The sequence below is a fragment of the Phyllobates terribilis genome, unplaced genomic scaffold (assembly GCF_046119375.1).
Source record: "Phyllobates terribilis strain yellow unplaced genomic scaffold, ASM4611937v1 Scaffold_2__4_contigs__length_985480577, whole genome shotgun sequence".
NCBI classification, from domain to species: domain Eukaryota; kingdom Metazoa; phylum Chordata; class Amphibia; order Anura; family Dendrobatidae; genus Phyllobates; species Phyllobates terribilis.
This window is the reverse complement of record NW_027362762.1, coordinates 458,203,063-458,226,345: the sequence shown is the minus strand read 5'-3', so window position 1 is coordinate 458,226,345 and position 23,283 is coordinate 458,203,063. Positions and strand designations below refer to the sequence as shown.

Here is a 23,283-nt window from a genome sequence, read left to right as displayed (position 1 = left end):
TACTGGGGTACAACAACAACATGTGGAGAGTGTTATGATCTGCAACAAATACTAAGGAAAGAAGGGGAAAGCTTTCCCTACAGTAAGACTAAGTTGAATCCCTACGATGTAGCAGGCTGCCTGTTTCTTGTGAACAGACCCGCCTTAGTCCTAGACTAGTCTGAACGAAGACCTTTAGAATAAAGGGGAGGGGTCCCTAAAAGAACTAAGGACTGGAACAAAAATGGGACACCTCCTGAACAGAGAGAGTTGTTGCAGAACACAAAAAGATAAACTGACAAAAAGGTACTAGAGGTCCCAAGGGACCAAGCAAACTGACAGAGAAAGGCATCGAAGAACCTGGCTAACAAAACAGTCAAACAAGTCCAGCACAGCCAAAAACGCGGAGCTGGAATATAAAGGCAGATGGTCACGTGACTGCAAAACACAAGATGGAAAAAACAAACAGGAGGGTTCTAACAGAGAGTTAATCTCTCTGATTAAGTTGTCCAGCCATACAGTGCCATGAAAAAAGCCAAGGTGTGGTACAAGAAGCTAGCCGTGCACATCGTAAAGATGTCAATGTGACTCGCCCCCTGGGCCGTGGGGCACGCGGATCCGGGCGATAGGGGAACGATGGGAGTAGTAGTGGCGACCCGGTCCCGCGGCTCAGGGTGGTCAGACCAATGGTAGTCTGCTATGTACTTGTTGATAATGTCCGACTACGCCACCCGTGGATTGCGGCTATTAGGAACCGCCGCTGCAAGGCAGTCCGCTGGGGCTGATGATGTATGCAGCTGGGATGGTGTGACTCCCCACGGGAAGAGTGCGGCCCCAGGGCAGTGTAGTGAATGGTGGGAGTGATGGTGGTGAGAGTCCCAGTGCTGATAGTGCTGGAGGAGCAAGGAGCACACAGACAACGTACTGCAGTCCAATGTCTTTTACTCACAGTTCAGGTACTCCAGGTCACTTCTGTACAGGTAGTGACCGCCCGAGCCATGCTGCGTCCACCAGGTGAGGGGCTCGGTCAACTCCTAGGCAGTTCAGAAGTATGGCTCAGGACCCCCTTTTGTCCTTTCTCTGGCCTGCCTCTCCAGTGACCCACTTTTGTCCAGCTGCCGCGGACTCGTGCGGTTAAACGTGGGCCCCGTCCTCCGCTGTCCTATATGGTGCCTTCCTAGCAGGTTTGATGAGGTGTCGCACCAATAAATGATCACGACGACCGGTCTTTGGCTGAGGGTAGTTTCTCCTCCACCAACTTGGGATCCGGTACCCTTAATCTGCCTGACCCTTCACCCTGGATTCTCGTGGGTTCTTAGGGTCCCCTCCACCTTCTTGTTCCTGAGCCCTTCTGTTTCTCTGTCTCTTCTTCTCCTTTTCTGTTCCTTCCTGTTCCTTTCTCTTGGAGCTGGGATGAGCCACAATCTCAGCTCCCCTTTACCTCCTCCTCGGCCTCTCACTAGGCCCTCCTGGAGTAGAGCTCCTTCAGAGCCTCTACTCCCTTTCTTCTCCTCTCTGGACAGAACTGAACTTCTCCTAGAGCTAAGATGGTGCCCACCTTTTATACCTCCCTCTGACCATGAGCCCAGGTGACCAGCAACCAATGGGCTCCTTCCTACGCTCAGGAACCAACCCCTATCTGCCCCTACAGCACTAGGTGTTCCACCCCCCTCCCCACTCCAGGCAGGGACATAGTCGGTCGTGCCTGCACTTCTGTCTAGTGGGAGCACCGTTGAGCTGTCCCTCGGAAATGGGGTGTGTGTGCTGTATGCAGCTAACTGAGCCCTGGTCCATACTCCATCCTTACCTGGGAGTGGAATATCACACCTCTGGTCTGAGGTGCAATACCCCTGTAGCGGCCAAACCCTCGGGGCGCTACAAATGCACAATGCTTTTGTGCTATCACAATGTGCAGGCCAGACTGGGACCTTCCTTCAGTTCTAGAAAGTAGTGATCAAGGCCCTAATATTTGGCTGTCAGGAAGGAGCGGACTCCCATACTTCCGGAAATGAAGGTGCCTGTGTTGTACCAGAGCAACATTTCCCCAGTGAGGTACCTCAATCTGGAAAGAGAGGAAGGTCTCAAAAACAGTGCAAAAGTGTCTTAACGAAGGGGTATACAATAGGAAACCATTTATCAGTGTGACATGTGCCCTGACAAACCTGGTCTGTGTATGTAAGACAGTTTCAGAGTCTACCACTCATCCATGGACTAATAAATTTATTTCTGACTTACTCAACTGATGCACTCTACACAACTCATATGCCAACCTGATGCACTCTACACAACTTACATATGCCACCACATTAAAAAAATCGCATACCAGGAAAACACTCGATCAATTCCAATATAGGATCATTAGTGGGGGGTTGTCACATTTAGGCACATCAGGGGTTCTCCATGACGCCCGCAGGCCATTCCATCAAAGTCTGCCTTCCGAAACGTCATTCCTTCCCTTTCGAGCCCTGCCATACGCACAAACTGTAGTTTTCCTCCACATATGGGGGATCAGCATACTCAGGAGAAACTGTGCAGCAATTTTTGGGGTCCATTTTCTCCTGTTACCATTGTGAAAATAAAAAAATTGGAGCTAAAATTACATTTTGTTGAAAAAATTAGATTTTTTTATTTCCACAACTCAACGTTACAATTTTCTGTGAGACACCTGGGGGATCAAGGTGCTCACCACACATCTAAATAAATTCCTTGGGGGGGTCTAGTTTCCAAAATGGGGTCGCTTGTGGGGGATTTCCACTGTCTAAGCCAGTGTTTCCCAAACTCCAGTCCTCATGGCCCCCACAGGTCACGTTTTCAGGATTTCCTTAGTGTTACACAGGTGATGGAAGTATCATGAAGGCATCAGGAATTCTCTCATCTGTGCAACGCTATGGAAATCCTGAAAACGTGACCTGTGGGGGCCGTGAGGACTGGAGTTTAGGAAACACTGGTCTAGGCACATCAGGGACTCTCCAAACGTGACATGACGCCCGCAGACCATTCCATCAAAGTCGGCATTCCAAAACGTCACTCCTTCACTTCCGAGCCCTGCCGTGCGCCCAAACAGTAGTTATCCTCCACATATGGGGGATCAGCATACTCAGGAGAAATTGCACAACAGATTTTGGGGTCCATTTTCTACAGTTACTCTTGTGAAAATGAAAAATTGGGGGCTAAAATAATATTTTTGTTGAAAAAATTAGATTTTTTTTATTTTCTCAACTCAACGTTATAATTTTTTGTGAAACACCTGGGGGATCGAGGTGCTCACCACATATCTAAGTAAATTCCTTGATGGATCTAGTTTCCAAAATTGGGTCAATTGAATGGGGTTTCCACTGTTTAGGCACATCAGGGACTCTCCATATGTGACATGGCGTCGGCTCTCGATTCCAGCCAATTTTGCGTTCAAAAAGTCAAACGGTGCTCCTTCCCTTCCGAGCCCTGCTATGCGCATAAACAGTGGTTTTCCCTCACGTATGTAGTATCTGCGAACTCAGGAGAAATTATACAACAATTTTTGGGGTCCATTTTTTCCTGTTACCCTTGTGAAAAAAAAATTGGGGCTAAAAGTTAATTTTGTAGAAAAAATGTGATTTTTTATTTTCCTGGTTCTACTTTATAAACTTTTGTGAAGCACATGGGGGTTCAAGGTGCTCATCACACATCTAGATAAGTTCCTTGTGAAAATAAGAAAATGTGAGTCTAAAGTAAAATTTTTGCGAAAAAAGTTAAATGTTAATTTTTTCCTGGCTTCAGTTCCTGTGACGTACCTGAAGGGGTAATAAACTTCTTGAATGTGGTTTTGAGCACCTTGAGGGGTGCAATCTTTAGAATAATGTCACTTTGGGGTATTTTCTGCCATATAGGCCCCTCAAAGGCACTTCAAATGTGATGTGGTCCCTACAAAATGGTTTTGTACATTTTTTTTTGTAAGTTTTTTGCATAAAAATTTCAACATTTTCCCCAAATTTCAATTTTTTTTGCACAAAAAAAAAACACAAGTAATATAGAATAAATTTTTCCACTATGAAGTACAATATGTCACAATATGTCGCAAAAAAAAAAAACAATCTCAGAATCAATGGAATCAGTTGAAGAGTTATTACCTCATAAAGTGACACGGGTCAGAATTGTAAAATTTGGCCCGGTGAAAGGTGAAGGGTGAAGGTGAAAACCCGCTCACGGTGAAGGGGTCAATATCAGAAAAGGACATGACAGGTTCCTTTTAAGTTTTTCCCAAATAGTAATTGAGTAAAGTTTAATGTTTATAGGTAACTTTACATTTCTGACCAAATATCAAGTATCCAGCTGACAGGTACACATAGTCCTAAAACAGGTTCATGCGTGTAGAAGTAGATGGACACAAATAGAAATCCTTGAATTTTATTTGACTCCTGCTCAAGTTTAAAACTATATAAAACACCATTCACACAACTACTACTTGGAAGTACTGTAAGGGAAAATGTAAGTGGCTGCATATTCTTGAATCGATGTGGACACTACTGGTCAAAAACACCTAAGAAATGTCCGAACAGCGTTTGTAAAAACTTTAGCCCTGGTTTTGAACTACAGATATAAGTTCAGCTACACAATGGTTAGCATGTGTCTGTGGTTGTAGCTGGTAATCAGAGTTATGCTTGGGCAGGAAGTCAGGTAACAATGAAGAGGAGAGAAACAGATGCAAAGTAAAACAAGAGCAAGGGAGGGAGAGAAGAGTATGCAGTAGAGAGAAGACAAGAGCAAGCAAGTGGTTGCAAAAAGCCATAGAAAGAAAACATGACAAAAGACATTTCATACTAGTAAGAGGCCAGGATTTTTGGAGAAACATAAAGACAAACGTGAACACGAGAGGCCACTGCGGGGAAGAAAGGAAGAGCGAGACAAAGTAGAAAACACATACATGGAATATATATTATAGGCGCAATGATGATCAAACCATAACTGGAACTATTCGCTGTTTTCTTCTGACAGGTAACAATCTTCATATATTCTAATGATATTTAACTGTGCATATATATATAAGGTATATATATATATACACATTACATTCACTGCACCCACAATGTCCATCCACCGTTCTAATAGAACCTGAAATTGAATGTGTCCACATTATTGCGTCACTCACAATTGTTCTGTAATCTAATCATTATTGTCTGTTAAATGTAATTTTTTCAGAAACATTTTTGAAAAAAAATTATATTTCCATTTTTTAAACTGTAACCTGTTTGGTCTAAGTTCAGTAATGACCACAGCAATGACTGTGGTTACATATAGTAAGCCGCGCTTTATCTGAATGGACATTGGCTTTTTATATGTCTTATGACGGCAATACATTTTTTCATTTTAACCCACATTTTGTGTACATTGCTTCTTGGAAATCTTGGCAACAATCGTTTCAGTCTCCAGTATAATATATATTGATTGTGAACTACTTACTGTATAAAATGGCAGCTTCAACTGATCCATTTCACAAAATGGAGAATCAGAGAGGATGCTGCATGGGGTACACAGTCAGACATATTAATTGCAGATAATTCAAGATAAATACATAGAAAGTAATGTAGTTCTACATACGTGTTAACATTTTATATTTTCCATAGCTTTGACGGCATGAAAAGGATTCTAAAGTGCACTAGTCTGCCTTGATGAATGCTGAAAATAATGCTTGCTTGCAAAATTACTATCGTCACAACTTCAATTTGTATTTTAATTAGTATTGACAATGGTCTATTATTTTCCAAGCCCGCCAAAGGCATTAGATAGCGGTCAGCTGAACAATCAATTGGCTACAACTCTTAAAGAGTAACTGTTGTTTTAATTTTTACATAAATGTACATGTGAAAATAAGAACCTTTGTAATATATCTTATCAGAGAATTCTGCTTTCTCCTCCTGGACTGGTCATTTATTCACAAAATTCTTAATTCATGGGTAAAATCTGTCTTCCATGACTACAGAATTTCCCATTACTTAGATAGATGACAGTTAGTGCTTATAAAGTTCTATGGAGAAATGTAGCTGTCGTGTCAGGTGAACTAGCAGTAGATTGCCTGTCTCTGTCTTTAGCTCCTTTCTCCTCTTTCTCCCTTACCTAACTCATCTCCTATCTCAGTAATGAGGAAATCTGTCTTCATTGAATACAGATTTTACACAAGAACTGAGAGTGAAATATCAGTCCAGGAGGTGAAAAAAAGCAGATTTCTCTAATAAGATAAATTACAAAGTTGCTTATATTTATGTGTACTACTTATTCATGAAATGAAGATTAAAATGATGTCTACTCTTTACTGCCAATTTGACTGGACCATCTGACCATATGATGTGTCTCAGAGACTCCCAACTCTACCCTGATGATGTTGTGGGCGAGAAGGATCGGGCAATTAGAATTTCAACACCCGATCCTTTTGTTTTCAATGGAGATAAACCGCTGTCACAGCTGCCTGGCATCAGCTTTGTACTCTCTCCCCATTGAAAACACATTACCATTTGGCAGACAGCTATCTTATGTATATAGCCAGATTTACCCTCCCTTTAACTTTCTATTTTTCTTGGTTATTAATTTTAATATAGTAAGAGACTTGTGGCTCTCAGATACGCTAATTGTCACTTATTTCTGAGAAAAATAAAAGATCAGATAAATGTTAATCTAGTATGATGTATTCTGGTTTGCTTCAATTGCAGGCATCAAGGGACTGTCTATAGACCTTATATTGTTGCCAAATCCCATTGAAACCAACACACATGTAATTTATTTTTATTTATTTATTTTATTCACTTATACAGTTAGGTCCATATATATTTGGACAGAGACCACATTTTTCTAATTTTGGTTCTAGACATTACCACAATAAATTTTAAACAAAACAATTCAGATGCAGTTGAAGTTCAGACTTTCAGCTTTCATTTGAGGGTATCCACATTAAAATTGGATGAAGGGTTTAGGAGTTTCAGCTCCTTAACATGTGCCACCCTGCTTTTAAAGGGACCAAAAGTAATTGGACAGATTAAATAATTGTAAATAAAATGTTCATTTCTAGTACTTGGTTGAAAACCCTTTGTTGGCAATGACTGCCTGAAGTCTTGAACTCATGGACATCACCAGACGCTGTGTTTCCTCCTTTTTGATGCTCTGCCAGGCCTTCACTGCGGTGGTTTTCAGTTGTTGTTTGTTTGTGGGCCTTTCTGTCTGAAGTTTAGTCTTTATCAAGTGAAATGCATGCTCAATTGGGTTGAGATCAGGTGACTGACTTGGCCATTCAAGAATATTCCACTTCTTTGCTTTAGTAAACTCCTGGGTTGCTTTGGCTTTATGTTTTGGGTCATTGTCCATCTGTAGTATGAAACGACGACCAATCAGTTTGGCTGCATTTGGCTGGATCTGAGCACACAGTATGGCTCTGAATACATCAGAATTCATTCGGCTGCTTCTGTCCTGTGTCACATCATCAATAAACACTAGTGACCCAGTGCCACTGGCAGCCATGCATGCCCAAGCCATCACACTGCCTCCGCCGTGTTTTACAGATGATGTGGTATGCTTTGGATCATGAGCTGTACCACGCCTTCACCATACTTTTCTCTTTCCATCATTCTGGTAGAGGTTGATCTTGGTTTCATCTGTCCAAAGAATGTTCTTCCAGAACTGTGCTGGCTTTTTTAGATGTTTTTTAGCAAAGTCCAGTCTAGCCTTTTTATTCTTGATGCTTATGAGTGGCTTGCACCGTGCAGTGAACCCTCTGTATTTACTTTCATGCAGTCTTCTCTTTATGGTAGATTTGGATATTGATACGCCTACCTCCTGAAGAGTGTTGTTCACTTGGTTGGCTGTTGTGAAGTGGTTTCTCTTCACCATGGAGATTATTCTGCGATCATCCACCACTGTTGTCTTCCGTGGGCGCCCAGGTCTTTTTGCATTGATGAGTTCACCAGTGCTTTCTTTCTTTCTCAGGATGTACCAAACTGTAGATTTTGCCACTCCTAATATTGTAGCAATTTCTCGGATGGGTTTTTTCTGTTTTTGCAGCTTAAGGATGGCTTGTTTCACCTGCATGGAGAGCTCCTTTGACCGCATGTTTACTTCACAGCAAAACCTTCCAAATGCAAGCAGCACACCTCAAATCAACTCCAGGCCTTTTATCTGCTTAATTAAGAATGACATAACAAAGGGATTGCCCACACCGGTCCATGAAATAGCCTTGGAGTCAACTGTCCAATTACTTTTGGTCCCTTTAAAAACAGGGTGGCACATGTTAAGGAGCTGAAACTCCTAAACCCTTCATCCAATTTTAATGTGGATACCCTCAAATGAAAGCTGAAAGTCTGAACTTCAACTGCATCTGAATTGTTTTGTTTAAAATTCATTGTGGTAATGTCTAGAACCAAAATTAGAAAAATGTTGTCTCTGTCCAAATATATATGGACCTAACTGTATAGCGCCATTAATTTCACAGCGCTTATCAACACTGTCCCCATTGGGGCTCACAATCTACATTCCCTATCAGTATGTCTTTAGAATGTGGGAGGAAACCAGAGAACCCGGAGGAAACCCACACAAACACAGGGAGAACATACAAACTCCTGGCAGATGTTGTCCTTGGTGGGATTTGAACCCAGGACCCCAGCGAGGCAAGACTGCAGTGCTAACCACTGAGCCACCATGTAATGCATATGGCTGACTTTTGAATATGACGCGCCCCCTGGGACATATTCCGTTTTTGAGGGGAATACCCGGCACCGGATCAGATGGGGGGGGTTGTAGTCTCCGAGCGGCTGTGACCCGGTCCCGTGCCCAGGGCGTCAAGCTCAGGGTTATGTGGCAGTCTTTACTGATGTTATTAAAGTTCGTTGTGTCGACTACGCCACCCGTTGTGATGCGGTCACTGTGGCCGCCGCTGCAGCAGGGTCCGCTGAGGCTGATGGTGGATGCGCAGCTTGGTGGGATAACCCCCAACGGGAGGGGTATAGCCTCAGAGGGGACAGGCGCAGAGGATGGGGGTTGTGGTGGTGCGGTGCAGCCGGTAATGATGACAGACTCGGGTAGTGCAGTTAAGGGTCTTTACTTACTGCAGATGTTCCTGGTCACTCTAGCTCCAAGTGACCTCCCGAGCCGTGCTGCGTCCACCAGGTCCTGGATCCGGCCAACCCCCAAACAAGTCCGGAGCGTGGCCCTGAGCTCTCCCTCTGTCCTTCCTTCAGCCGTCCCCACCAGTGATTCACCTAAATCCAGCTCCCTCGGGCCTTCTGTTGGGCAACCTTTGGCCTCAGGTTCCCTGACCCTCCATGTGGTGTGCCTTCAGGGTGAATGTAGTGGGTGACCGTGACAGACTCTGCCCACGGTCTCCGGTCTCTGGCTGGGGAATGTCTTTACCCCCACCAGCTTGGGTTCCGGTACCCTCTTGCTGACTCCTCACCCGGTATTCTTATTTGGGTTCTTGGGTCCCTTCTTTGTCCCCCTCTGGGTCTCCTTCTTTACTCCACTCTCTCTCCAGGGCTGTTGTTTCTTTCTGCAGGCTTGTCCTCTGCATCTGACTTACTCTCTGCGTCTGACCCTGATCTTTGATGGTGCCCACCTTATATACACCCTCTATGTGTGAGCTCAGGTGACCAGCACCCAATGAGCTCCTATCACTACCCAGACTGCTCCCCCTATCTGCCCCTACACTACATGGGATGTTCCTCCCCCCTCCCACTCCAGCCAGGAACAGGCTCGGTCGCACCTGCACATTTCTAAGTGGGAGTGCCGTCGGCCTGCTCCTCTGGAATGGGATGTATGTAGTGCATGCAGTCTATCTGAGCTCAGTTCCACACTCCTTCCTTACCCGGGAGTGGAATATCACACCTCTGGGTTGAGGTGCAATACCCCTGTAGCAGCCGAATCCTCAGGGTGCTACATTCCCCCCTGGTAAATCACAGCACGTCCTCGGGCTGCAAAGACAAAAACACCAAACATACAAATTTTTATAAACATATAAAACATATAAAATATTATATACATATAAACTTTTTCATATAAACATCATCATAACATTCTCGTCGTCTCTTTCTTTCTTCCTCCTCTGGTCACCGTGCAACTCGTGACCAGGTAAAGTGCGACAGTCTTTTGAAAAGCAGTTTCTCATAAAACCAGTAGGGGGCGCCTTAGGAAGCGCAACTATGTACAGGGAAGTTTTGGCCGTTCTCAGTCCCCGGCCAGGTAAGGGAAAGGGATGGCTGCTCACAGTCCTCAGCCTGGTTTGGGTAAGGGACACACGGGTTAAACTGTTCACTGGTCCCAACGGGGACTAAACGTTAAAGCAGCCACGGTTTCTTGTGTACCCCGACGGGTAACTATATACAGTTTTTCTTTACTACTGTTCTTAATCGTAGTACCTCCTAGCCTTGAACCCGTCCGGGTCTTCTGGCTCTTCCTCCCTACACCGCAACTCCTCCTCTGTCAGGCGATGCACGTGGAGGGCGTAAGGTCCCTTGGCACACTTGTGCCGGGTGAACGTTACCTCGTCACCGACGTAGAGGTCACGGCCTTTGTGACCCTCTGGCAGGTGAGACTCGACATCCCGTCGGGTAACGAAGACGTCACCCATGGTGTTCTGGTCCTTTATGAAGCCCCACCCATGCTGCGCATTAAACTTTATTACCGTCCCGATGGTACGGGGACGATCTGCTGCACGGGGGTCCCTTCTGGTCCGGCTCTTTTGCTCCGCGCTGCGGGTCCGGGCCCATTGCTCTCTGGCCCGCCTCTCCTCCCGCTCTCTCTTGAACTCTGCCAGCTGTTGACGGCAACACTCGGTACGCTCTGCTGCAGCTGCCCGAGTCTCTCCGGTGAACCCCATCAAATCTTCTCCCGTGGGGTCCCACACGAACTGGGCTTCCTCGAGTGGAGGCGAGACCCGAGTCACGGGCTTTGGAGCCGGGATCAGGGGCTCACACAAGGGCCCTAGTCTTTGCTGCCGCTCTAGCTCAGGGTACCCTTCGGGCCAGATGAAGGGCCGCCCGTCCGGCCATGTGAGCTGGCCGAAGAGGTCCTCCCCCAGGTGTGGCACCCTTGGTATTACGGGCGCGGGCGCGGTGGTGATGGCGCCCGGGTTGCCCAGGCCTTGCGGCCAGGCCTGGGGCACCTGGAAGGTGAAGGGAACCGTTAGGACGGCGGCGCCCTGGGTTACCTGGCCTTGCGACCAGGCCGGAGGCTCCGCGGAGGTAGATGGCTCTGCTTTGGATGCGGCGCCCGGAAACGCTAGGCCCTGTGACCAGGCCGGAGGCTCTTCTTCCTGCGCCACGCTCCGGGTCACGACGCGTGACGTCACTGGGGTCGCGACGGCGGCTTCCGGTCGGGGCCTAGTCGGTGGCGGTGTCATGGCGGTCTCGGGTACGGCAGGGGGACTTTCGGGCTCTGCGACGGGGAGCTGGGGCAGGTGGGTGGTCTTCCGGTATGGGGTATAGGCATCCCCCTTACCTGCTGCCATACGTCTCGCTCCCTCTTCTGCGCCGTCTCCGGCCTTGGGTCCTCCCGCGTCATCCGCAGAGGTAGTCGGTGTCTTCTTCCAAGGGAGCGGGTTCCGTGGGCGGATTCCAGCTTGCTGGGCCATCTCCCGGCCCCACTCCGCCAGGATCTCCCTCTGCACTCGGGCCATCCTTCCCGCGAGGCCCTCCAGGGCACTCCGCGCGCACTCCCGGTCTCGGGGGAGCTGCGCTAAGATCTCCGCTAGACCTAGCGGGGTTGTGGACTCCAGCAGGCTCCTGACCATCGGGTCGGTGCTGCTCTGCTCTGCTTCCGGCAGGCTCCTGGCCAGCGGGCCGGTGCTGCTCTGCCCTCCTTCCTCGGTCTCTAGCAGACTCCTGGCCAGCGGGCCGGTGCTGTTCTGCTTTCTCTCCTTTTGCAGGCTCCTGGCCAGCGGGCCGGTGCTGCGCTGCTGCTGCTCCATTCCCGGGTCTACTCTTTCTCTCCTCGACTCCGGGTGCTCTTGCTCTGGACACCTCGCCTCCGGGTGCGCTCGTTCTAGACTGCTCCAAGCGACACCCATCTTTGCTCTTTTCTTTCGTCTCCTCCCACTTCGAGGGCGGTCCCGGGGCAACTCGGTGACTGTCAGCTCCAGGGGTAGTTCTTTCACGCTGACAGACACCTCCAGCATCACAGTCTCTGTTGGTGGGGGCGGTTTCCACTTTTGGCGCCATTTTCTGTCCTGGCCCACGATGGGAGGTGGCCTCTCGCCCTCCTTTGGCACGCCCATAATGGCGTCCGCTGCTCTTCCAAGGCGGGAAATCTGCGGTTTTGGCGGGAAGCGTCGCCCAGTGGCGGGAAACTCTGCAGATGGCGGGAACAAGCTGGAAATGGCGGACAATCGGCGGGAAACGACTGGTGATGGAGTCCGATGGCGTGGACCCTCCGGAACCGGCAGGAGTCTTCTTTCTGAGGTAAACTTGCACTTTTCTTCAGGCACGCAGTACCCGGGTGTTGCGGGCACGTAATCCTGCCGACTACGCCAAAGTTGACGCGCCCCCTGGGACATATTCCGTTTTTGAGGGGAATACCCGGCACCGGATCAGATGGGGGGGGTTGTAGTCTCCGAGCGGCTGTGACCCGGTCCCGTGCCCAGGGCGTCAAGCTCAGGGTTATGTGGCAGTCTTTACTGATGTTATTAAAGTTCGTTGTGTCGACTACGCCACCCGTTGTGATGCGGTCACTGTGGCCGCCGCTGCAGCAGGGTCCGCTGAGGCTGATGGTGGATGCGCAGCTTGGTGGGATAACCCCCAACGGGAGGGGTATAGCCTCAGAGGGGACAGGCGCAGAGGATGGGGGTTGTGGTGGTGCGGTGCAGCCGGTAATGATGACAGACTCGGGTAGTGCAGTTAAGGGTCTTTACTTACTGCAGATGTTCCTGGTCACTCTAGCTCCAAGTGACCTCCCGAGCCGTGCTGCGTCCACCAGGTCCTGGATCCGGCCAACCCCCAAACAAGTCCGGAGCGTGGCCCTGAGCTCTCCCTCTGTCCTTCCTTCAGCCGTCCCCACCAGTGATTCACCTAAATCCAGCTCCCTCGGGCCTTCTGTTGGGCAACCTTTGGCCTCAGGTTCCCTGACCCTCCATGTGGTGTGCCTTCAGGGTGAATGTAGTGGGTGACCGTGACAGACTCTGCCCACGGTCTCCGGTCTCTGGCTGGGGAATGTCTTTACCCCCACCAGCTTGGGTTCCGGTACCCTCTTGCTGACTCCTCACCCGGTATTCTTATTTGGGTTCTTGGGTCCCTTCTTTGTCCCCCTCTGGGTCTCCTTCTTTACTCCACTCTCTCTCCAGGGCTGTTGTTTCTTTCTGCAGGCTTGTCCTCTGCATCTGACTTACTCTCTGCGTCTGACCCTGATCTTTGATGGTGCCCACCTTATATACACCCTCTATGTGTGAGCTCAGGTGACCAGCACCCAATGAGCTCCTATCACTACCCAGACTGCTCCCCCTATCTGCCCCTACACTACATGGGATGTTCCTCCCCCCCTCCCACTCCAGCCAGGAACAGGCTCGGTCGCACCTGCACATTTCTAAGTGGGAGTGCCGTCGGCCTGCTCCTCTGGAATGGGATGTATGTAGTGCATGCAGTCTATCTGAGCTCAGTTCCACACTCCTTCCTTACCCGGGAGTGGAATATCACACCTCTGGGTTGAGGTGCAATACCCCTGTAGCAGCCGAATCCTCAGGGTGCTACAAATATCTATGATACTAAAACAATTCACAAAATTATCTGTAAAACTTTCAAGAATCATATATGGTGAAAAATGTACCTATACCTCTTGTCAATAGCCACACTTTTGTCTGAGATCATGCCTTTCCCTTTAAAGCCCACACAACAATGTAATTACTGAACTTGGATCTATGTTTGGATTGGCCAGCTGGATAAAACTGGGCGGTCCAGGTAGATTAATCAATTTTACTCACTTTGTTGCAGTTCTTTGGGATATTTTTTTTTGCAGAAAATGACCTAAAACACAGGCCAATGAGGTTTGTTGGTGCTAACTAGAAAGTTAACCACTTTAGCTATTTTCACTTTAGCCACTTAGGCTTTTTTAGGCTTTAACTTCCAGTTGTTTCAGGAAATGCACATGTACATTAGCAGAAATAGATTGACGCAAACCCTATCTTTTGTTTTATATATTCAATCTGTTTTATTAAACATCAATTAAGCATTAATTATTAATCATTTTACATTTTGCAGATCAAGAAAAATATATTGTATTATATTTGACTCTGAAGAAAATATAACAAAATAGACATATAAAAAAATGTCCAAAGTTCAAATGGGGTCACTTTTTTTCAAATAATAATTCAAATGGTCGTGTATTGTTTATAAGATAACCGCCTATAAGAGGATCATATGTTGAGGCAATCTCTATATTGTATCTGAAAAGCCCATATAAGAATAAAAAAGAAAAGGAGGGAGAAAAGAGAGAAGAAAAGAAAAGATAGAGGGTCAAGGGAGAGGAGAGGGGGTCCTTATACCTGTGTGACTAATTATGAACCCAATCGCAAACTATTATAATAGATTATGAAAATCAGGTGAGTCCTGAAACAGAATCCATCCGCTCCAAACCCTTCTGAATTCATTATTGGTTCTATTACATTCTGCAGACAGTTCTTCCATTCTACATAGATTCACTATTTCCTTGTACCAATCTAGTATGTTAGGTTTTTTTTAAGCTTCCAAAACCGCTGAATTACTATCCGTGCCGCTGTTAAGCAAAATCTAAGTAAATCTTTATTTTGTACACCTATTGAGGAAGGGAGGATTGACAGAAGGGCTATTTGAGGAGATCCCAATGTTCTGTTTCCTGTGATACGTTTGTAATTGTCAAATACCTTCTCCCAAAATGGTTTAATTTTAGAACACTCCCACCGGATATGAATCATAGAACCCACTTCACTTTCACATCTCCAACATGTTTTCAAAACTGTAGGAAACTTTGCATGTACAGTACAGACCAAAAGTTTGGACACACCTTCTCATTTAAAGATTTTTCTGTATTTTCATGACTATGAAAGTTGTACATTCACACTGAAGGCATCAAAACTATGAATTAACACATGTGGAATTATATACTTAACAAAAAAGAGTGAAACAACTGAAAATATGTCTTATATTCTAGGTTCTTCAAAGTAGCCACCTTTTGCTTTGTTGACTGCTTTGCACACTCTTGGCATTCTCTTGATGAGCTTCAAGAGGTAGTCATCGGAAATGGTTTTCACTTCACAGGTGTGCCCTGTCAGGTTTAATAAGTGGGATTTCTTGCCTTATAAATTGGGGTTGGGGCCATCAGTTGTGTTGTGCAGAAGTCAGGTGGATACACAGCTGATAGTCCTACTGAATAGACTGTTAGAATTTGTATTATGGCAAGAAAAAAGCAGCTAAGTAAAGAAAAACGAGTGGCCATCATTACTTTAAGAAATGAAGGTCAGTCAGTGCGAAAATTTGGGAAAACTTTGAAAGTGTCCCCAATTGCAGTTGCAAAAACCATCAAGCGCTACAAAGAAACTGGCTCACATGAGGACCGCCCCAGGAAAGGAAGACCAAGAGTCACCTCTGCTTCTGAGGATAAGTTTATCCAAGTCACCAGCCTCAGAAATCGCAGGTTAACAGCAGCTCAGATTAGAGACCAGGTCAATGCCACACAGAGTTCTAGCAGCAGACACATCTCTTCAACAATTGTCAAGAGGAGACTTTGTGCAGCAGGCCTTCATGGTAAACAGCTGCTAGGAAACCACTGCTAAGGACAGGCAACAAGCAGAAGAGACTTGTTTGGGCTAAAGAACACAAGGAATGGACATTAGACCAGTGGAAATCTGTTCTTTGGTCTGATGAGTCCAAATTTGAGATCTTTGGTTCCAACCACCGTGTCTTTGTGCGACGCAGAAAAGGTGAACGGATGGACTCTACATGCCTGGTTCCCACCGTGAAGCATGGAGGAGATGTGATGGTGTGGGGGTGCTTTGCTGGTGACACTGTTGGGGATTTATTCAAAATTGAAGGCATACTGAACCAGCATGGCTGCCACAGCATCTTGCAGCGGCATGCTATTCCATCCGGTTTGCGTTTAGTTGGACCATCATTTATTTTTCAACAGGACAATGACCCCAAACACACCTCCAGGCTGTGTAAGGGCTATTTTATCAAGAAGGAGAGTGAAGGGGTGCTACGCCAGATGACCTGGCCTCCACAGTCACCAGACCTGAACCCAATCGAGATGGTTTGGGGTGAGCTGGACCGCAAAGTGAAGGCAAAAGGGCCAAAAGTGCTAAGCATCTCTGGGAACTCCTTCAAGATTGTTGGAAGACCATTTCCGGTGATTACCTCTTGAAGCTCATCAAGAGAATGCCAAGAGTGTGCAAAGCAGTCATCAAAGCAAAAGGTGGCTACTTTGAAGAACCTAGAATATAAGACATATTTTCAGTTGCTTCACACTTTTTTTGTTAAGTATATAATTCCACATGTGTTAATTCATAGTTTTGATGCCTTCAGTGTGAATGTACAATTTTCAAAGTCATGAAAATACAGAAAAATGTTTAAATGAGGTGTGTCCAAACTTTTGGCCTGTACTGTAGTTTAGATGGGTAGTGATACCATCGTGTACGTATTTTATAGTTCTTTTCTTGTGCATTCCCAGCATTAGTGAGCTTATGTGTGAAGAGGAACCCTTTTGCCCACTCAAGAGGGGATAAACTAACCCCCAAATCCCTCTCCCATACTCGCTGAAATGCCAGTTTCTTCGTTCCCTCCTCTCTGCCCAATCCCTCATATATTATAGAGATAGCATGAGTCTGACCACTTTCCTGAAGGAACATGTTTTCAAAGGTGTAGTTTGAGAATGAATTTACGTTAGGATTGTGTGCTGCTAGAAAGGATCGCTGTAACATACCTGGCGGCGTCCTTGCATGGTGGTCCATCTCCCACTGTGCAAGAGCGCGCACTTGATCTCCAGTCCAGAATGTCTCTCTGGCTTCCCTCCATGCTGTCTGTTTGTGTCTGTTTCTGCTGCTTAAGGGTGGCGCCCGATCACTTCCTGCTTTTTGTACCTGCTGTGGGACACACCCCTTGTGCGTCCTCAGCCTATTGCTGTCTGTCACCTGGTATATAGCTCAGCTGCTCCAATCAATCCCTGCCTGAGCATAGTGTTTCATTCAATGTGTGCTTGCACTCTGAAGGTGCCAGGTCCCGTTCTGTGTTCTCTTGTCTGCCTATCCTGGAGGCTGTATTTTCCAGGCCTGTCTGAACACGCTCCTAGCCTGTTCCTCCCGCCTTCTAGGGGCCGATTACCTAGACCCGCTCCTGTATCTTGTCTGTCCTGTCTGAACACGCTCCTTGCCTGTTCGTCCCGCCTCTCTGGGGGCAGTATTCCCAGACCCGCTCCTGTATCCCGCTGCAGTGTCGGTCTCCTCCGTACACTCAGTTCCAGTCTGAACTCTCTCCGATCCTTTACCTGTTTTGCCTCTATGTCCGTTCCCTTCCTTTTTCTGCAGAGTCTGAACTCGTACCTAACTCCTGCTTGTTGTCTCTGTACTCCCGTTTGTGAGTTTGTGGTCCACTCGCTACTTCACTGCAAGTACCCTGTGGGTATCTGGCTCTGCCTTTCTCTTCCTGTCTGTTCCGTGTGAACAGAGCCCTGTCCCCCCTGCTCCGACTCCTTTGCTCACCGCTCCGGCGGTTCTAGCCTGCTCTGACTCCTTTGCTCACCGCTCCGGCGGTTCTAGCCTGCTCTGACTCCTATGCTCACCGCTCCGGCGGTTCTAGCCTGCTCTGACTCCTATGCTCACCGCTCCGGCGGTTCTAGCCTGCTCTGACTCCTATGCTCACCGCTCCGGCGGTTCTAACCTGCTCTGACTCCTTTGCTCACCGCTCCGGCGGTTCTAGCCTGCTCTGGCTCCTTTGCTCGCTGCTCCGGCAGCCTTGCTCCGCTCTGACCCTTTTGCTCACTGCTCCGGCAGCCTTGCTCCGCTCTGACCCTTTTGCTCACTGCTCCGGCAGTCTCGCTCCGCTCTTATCCTTTTGCTCACTGCTCCAGCAGTCTTGCTCCACTCTTGCTCACCGCTCCAGGCGGCCTCGTCCTGCTTTACTCTTGCTCACTGCTCCGGCAGTCTCGCTCAGCTCTGACCCTTTGCTCACCGCTCCTGGCGGCCTTGTCCTGCTCTACTCTTGCTCACCGCTCCAGGCGGCCTCGTCCTGCCCTGCTCTCGCTCACCTCTCTGGGCGGCCTCACTCTGCTGTGTTTGTCCGCCACATCTGTGGTTCTGTTCCTGAGTCCCAATGTGTACTGGGTCCTATCCCGCCAGTGTCCCTACCTGCTAGTGCCTCCCTGTCTGCACTCTAGCTGTGCTTGCCTGTACCCCTCTGCCTGTATTGTTCCTGAGTCCCAGTGTGTACTGGGTCCTATCCCGCCTGTGTTCCTACCTGCTAGTGCCTCCCTGTCTGCACTCTAGCTGTGCTTGCCTGTACCCCTCTGCCTGTATTGTTCCTGAGTCCCAGTGTGTACTGGGTCCTATCCCGCCTGTGTTCCTACCTGCTAGTGCCTCCCTGTCTGCACTCTAGCTGTGCTTGCCTGTACCCCCCTGCCTGCATACCCGCCTGCCTGCATCCCAGTCGAGCCAGCCTATACCCACCAGTCTGTGTGCCAGCCTACCAGTCTGTTCCTGTATTCCCCTGTGTGGGTCAACAGCCGTGTCCGGGGTCTGTCCTGGAGTAGCACCTGGTCCCTCTGCTCGGTTCCTCCTTGGTGCACTGGCGTCGTATGCCGTCGTGCGACCCTGGTCGGATCGGGTGAATACCTAGTTACGCCCCTCCAGGCATTCACTCTCCGGCACGGTCCAGTGGAATCACTACAATCACACGCACACGCCGCTCAGCCCGGGCGTGTGCATTACAATCGCATTTGCAAATATTCGAACCACTTAATTTTAACATTTGGAAATTTTGTTTGTAAAGATACAAAAGTAGGTATCATGCCATTTTCCAAAATCTGAAACAATCCGGTGTCCTCCACTGCTCTCCGACCGAGCAAAGATCCGCGCAAATAACCGTGTAGAACAGAAGGGTTATAAAATATTGATGTGAGTGGGCTAATAGTTCTACCTGGAAACATCTTTTTCCTCAGAGAATGCCATGTTTTAAGTGTTTCCCTAGTTAGATTGCTTTTGGCCAAGGTCACTGAGTCTTCTTGGCACCACTGAGCCCTCCTGTTCCACCCCTACCCATTGTTTAGAGTCTGCATGAAAGTGCCAATCTAAAATCCTCATCAAGGCAGAAGTCAGAAAGTACCAATAGAAATTCGGAAAGCCCGCTCCTCCTAATGATTTGTGATGAGGGAGAACCCTTATGTTTATGCGGGGTTTAATCTTACCCCAAATGAATTTGATTAAAGCTGACCTTAGTTTGCGAAAGAAGCTATGAGGTGGAGAGATCGGAACTGTTTGAAAAATGTACAAAAAACGAGATAATGCATCCATTTTGATGGCATTCATTCTTCCAAACCAAGATAGCTTCAATTTACCATATTTCAATAGATCTCCATATGTTCTGTGCAATAAAGCTTGGTGGTTGAGATCAAATAATTTATTAAGGTCCGAGGGAATATGAACCCCTAAATATTTCAATGATTCTCTCTGCCATTTACCCTATTTTTCGGACTATAAAACGCAGTGGACCATAAGACGCAACTAGGTTTTAGAGGAGGAAAACAGAAAAAAGAATGTAAGCAAAAAATGTGGTCATGATGCCCTGTTAAGGGGGAGGGGGTCTGCTGCTGACACTGTTATAGGGGTAATATCCCCTAATTCTGTTAATATCCCCCATCCTGGTATATATGGCCCCCTCCTTCCTGTTATACGTGGCCCACATCCCCATCCTGATATGCATGGCACCCTAATCCACCATCCTGGTATGCATGGCCCCCTCATCCCTCTTCCTGGTATGTATGACATCCTTCATCCTGTTATGTATGGCCCCCCCTCACACTCATCCTGGTATGTATGGCACCTTCATCCCTCTTCCTGGTATGTATAGCCCCCTTCATCCCTGTATGTATAGCCCCCTCATCCTGGTATGTATGTGTGTCACCCAGGGGGAATATAGGGGACTCGGTACCCGGGCCTTTTACCTTGTTTAGGAGGTCATGGCAGTCGGCTCCCGGGCCCGTACTCTGGGTCTCTCTTTAAAAAGGGGGGTCTTAGTGTACAGTTTGTCTCGTGACGCCACCTGTGGTTTCCGGTAATGGTTACCGGCGCTGCTGCAGACCTCCGGGGGGTGATGGGATGGCAGCTGGGATGTTTCTGCTCCCCACAGGTGGAGCGGGCGCCCGGGGCAGTGTAGGTGCAAATGGTGGTGATGCTGGGGCTTGCAGTGCAGGAGAGATGGCGCAGCAGAAATAACTGACGGAGGCAGTGCAGTGCAGTCCTCCGAGTTTTACTCACAGTTCTTGTTCAAGTTTCTCAGTACGGGTGTCAGCCTCTGCGTCGCACTGCGTCTGCCAGGCAGGGGCTCAGCACTCCCTCAGGTAGATTAGAAGCACTTAACGGGACCACCTTTCTTATGTTCCTTTCCTTGACCGACTTCACGCGCTGGGTCTTCTCCCTCTAGCCCTGCGCTCCCCCACACACAGTCCCGATCGGGTGCTCTGAAGTCCCTTCTGGGCAACCTGGAGTTCCCGGACCGACTTGATGCCCTTCACGGTGACTAGGGTGAGGTTGTGGCAACTGCACCATGGAAGTGCAGAAGCCTCCGGTTTTTCCAGCCGAGACCTGGAGTAACACGGCTGGTCCAGGGACCGGTTCCCTTCTTGCGGCCTGATCCCTCTGACTCCTGGCAGATTCGGGCGTACGGGTGCCGTCCTGCACTCACCGTACCCCCTGGGATCCCTTTTGTTACCGGAGCCTTTCTCCTCTGCTCCCCTCCTGGGCCTCTCTCACTAGGCCCCACTTGTGGAGCAGAGCTCCTGAAGAGACTCTGCTCCCCTCCTCTCCTCACTACTCACTGACTGACTGTCCACACTGACCTGCCACCCTAAGATGGCTTCCCTTTATATACCTACTATAAAAGTGCTCCCCTGTTCTGCGTCCTCCACCCACACCCACTACTGGTTCCCCCTCTCTTTGGTTCCCCCACTCCATCCAGGGACAGGGCTCAGCAGGAACAGGGCTCAGGACAGGGCTCAGCAGGATTTAGATAAATTGGGGAGTTGGGCCAAAAAATGGCAAATGGGGTTCAATGCCGATAAATGTAAGGTCATGCACATGGGAAAGAAAAACAGCAGTCACCCATACATATTAAATGGGAAACCGTTGGGGAAATCTGACATGGAGAAGGACCTGGGCATCTTGGTTAATAGCAAATTAAATTGGAGTGCCCAGTGTCAGGCAGCAGCTGCGAAGGCAAATAGAGTCATGGCATGCATCAGAAGAGGAATAGGGGCATATGATGAGAACATTGCTCTTCCTCTGTATAAAGCGCTGGTAAGGCCGCACTTAGAATATTGTGCACAGTTCTGGGCTCCGGTGCTCAGGAAAGACATTGGAGCTAGAGAGGGTACAAAGGAGGGCGACTAAGGTAATAAAGGGAATGGAGGGACTAGAATACCCAGAGAGGTTGTCAAAATTAGGCCTATTTACGTTGGAAAAGAGAAGGCTTAGGGGAGACCTCATAAACATGTATAAATACATCAGAGGGCAGTACAGAGATCTCTCCCATGACCTGTTTATACCAAGGTGTCACGGGTGTGTCGCCACGAAGATCGTCACGATTACACAGCCTGACTTCTCGCAGCTGACTTTTTGGTGCTTTGTGTTTTCGGCAGTGAGGGAGTTAATTCTCTCTCTCTCTGTGCTAGACGAGGTCCAGCCTCGCCCAGCTGTAGTGAGTCTCCTTCAAATGCCTGCTGGTCTGTTTGGGAAGTGTCGGTGAAAGCATTTCATACAGACTTACAGAGCGGATCGTGGTATTTGGAGTTTCTGAGATAAGTGTATTTGGAGTCTTTTTCCCTTCCTCGCTTTATCATTTATCTCCTTTCCCGTTGGAGTTCCCTCTGTTGTAGTTGTGTAGTTTTTGTATGCAAGGTGGTTTTGGTTTTTCCCTTGTACTGTCTCGTTCGTCTAAGTACTGTGTGTGGGCATATTATTACTTGTCCTCTTTTGTTGTGATCGGGGTCCTTCTCAGGACTAGATTACTTAGGTGCAGGGATCCTCAGGAGGTAGGGGTTACGCTGGCGGCCTGGACCTCTGTACCTTTAACAGTACCTCCAGGTTGAGGGATTAGTCAGGGCCCCAGCTTAGGGTCAGCTTAGGCCCCCTACCTCCAGTATACAGAGACAGCGTGACATTTTCACCGACCCCTTAGTTTTTCTCCAGCTACCATGGATCCAGTAGCCGGTCTAGCTCGGCAGTTGCAGAGTTTGTCCATGGAGCTGGCGGACGTTAGGTCCAAGGTTTTGTATCCTCAGGAGCAAGCCGGACCAGAACCTAAAGTAGCTCTCCCTGACAGGTTCACTGAGGGGCGGGACAAGTTTTTTGTTTTCCGGGAGGCATGCAAGTTGTACTTTCGGCTGCGGCCTCGGTCATCGGGGAGTGAAGAACAAAGGGTGGGAATTGTCATCTCGCTCCTACAAGGGGACCCACAATCTTGGGCGTTCTCTCTTCCCCCGGGCTCCCCGGCTCTCCAGTCAGTGGATAGGTTTTTCGCTGCTCTGGGACTCGTATATGATGACCCAGATCGGATCTCCCTTGCTGAGTCTAAGTTACGTAGGATCCAGCAGGGAGATCGTCCGGCGGAGGAATTCTGTTCGGAGTTCCGTAGGTGGGCCACGGACACCCAGTGGAATGACCCGGCTCTTAGGAGCCAGTTTTGTCAAGGTTTATCCGACAAATTACAGGATGTGTTGGCACAGTATGACTCTCCTGCGTCACTGGAAGCCGCTATGGCCCTGGCTATTCGCGTTGACAGACGGCTTCGGGAGAGGTGCGGGATAACTCGACCCCCTGTGATGACTCCACCTCCTACAAGGTCCCCTCATATGGTGGTTCCCCTGGTCAGTCCAGAGGAGCCTATGCAATTAGGAGGGACATCATTTCGGGGGAGGGGACCGGTGGTGCGCCATAAGACAGGAAGGTGTTTCTTCTGCGGGAGAAAGGGACATTTTATTGGGGGGTGTCCATCCCGTCCCTTGCAGAGTGAAGAGTCGTCGGAAAACTGTTGATCCCAGGTTGTGTGGTGGACGGCAATCTGGGAGTAGGTATTTCGTCCCTAGGTTCGTCTCAGTTTCTCGTACCGGCAGAGGTGGTGGTGGGTACGA

The 23,283-nt window shown here is 48.3% G+C and overlaps 1 protein-coding gene across 1 annotated transcript in view; it reads left to right on the top strand.

Moving 5' to 3' along the window:
- The first annotated feature begins 4,609 nt into the window (after positions 1 to 4,609).
- Positions 4,610 to 23,283, top strand: part of LCK (LCK proto-oncogene, Src family tyrosine kinase) — a 108,710-nt gene continuing 90,036 nt past the window's right edge. Inside the window, exon 1 of the mRNA XM_073665687.1 lies at positions 4,610 to 4,950. The gene's annotated coding sequence lies outside the window, so the exon portion shown is untranslated. The remainder of the gene's footprint in view (positions 4,951 to 23,283) is intronic.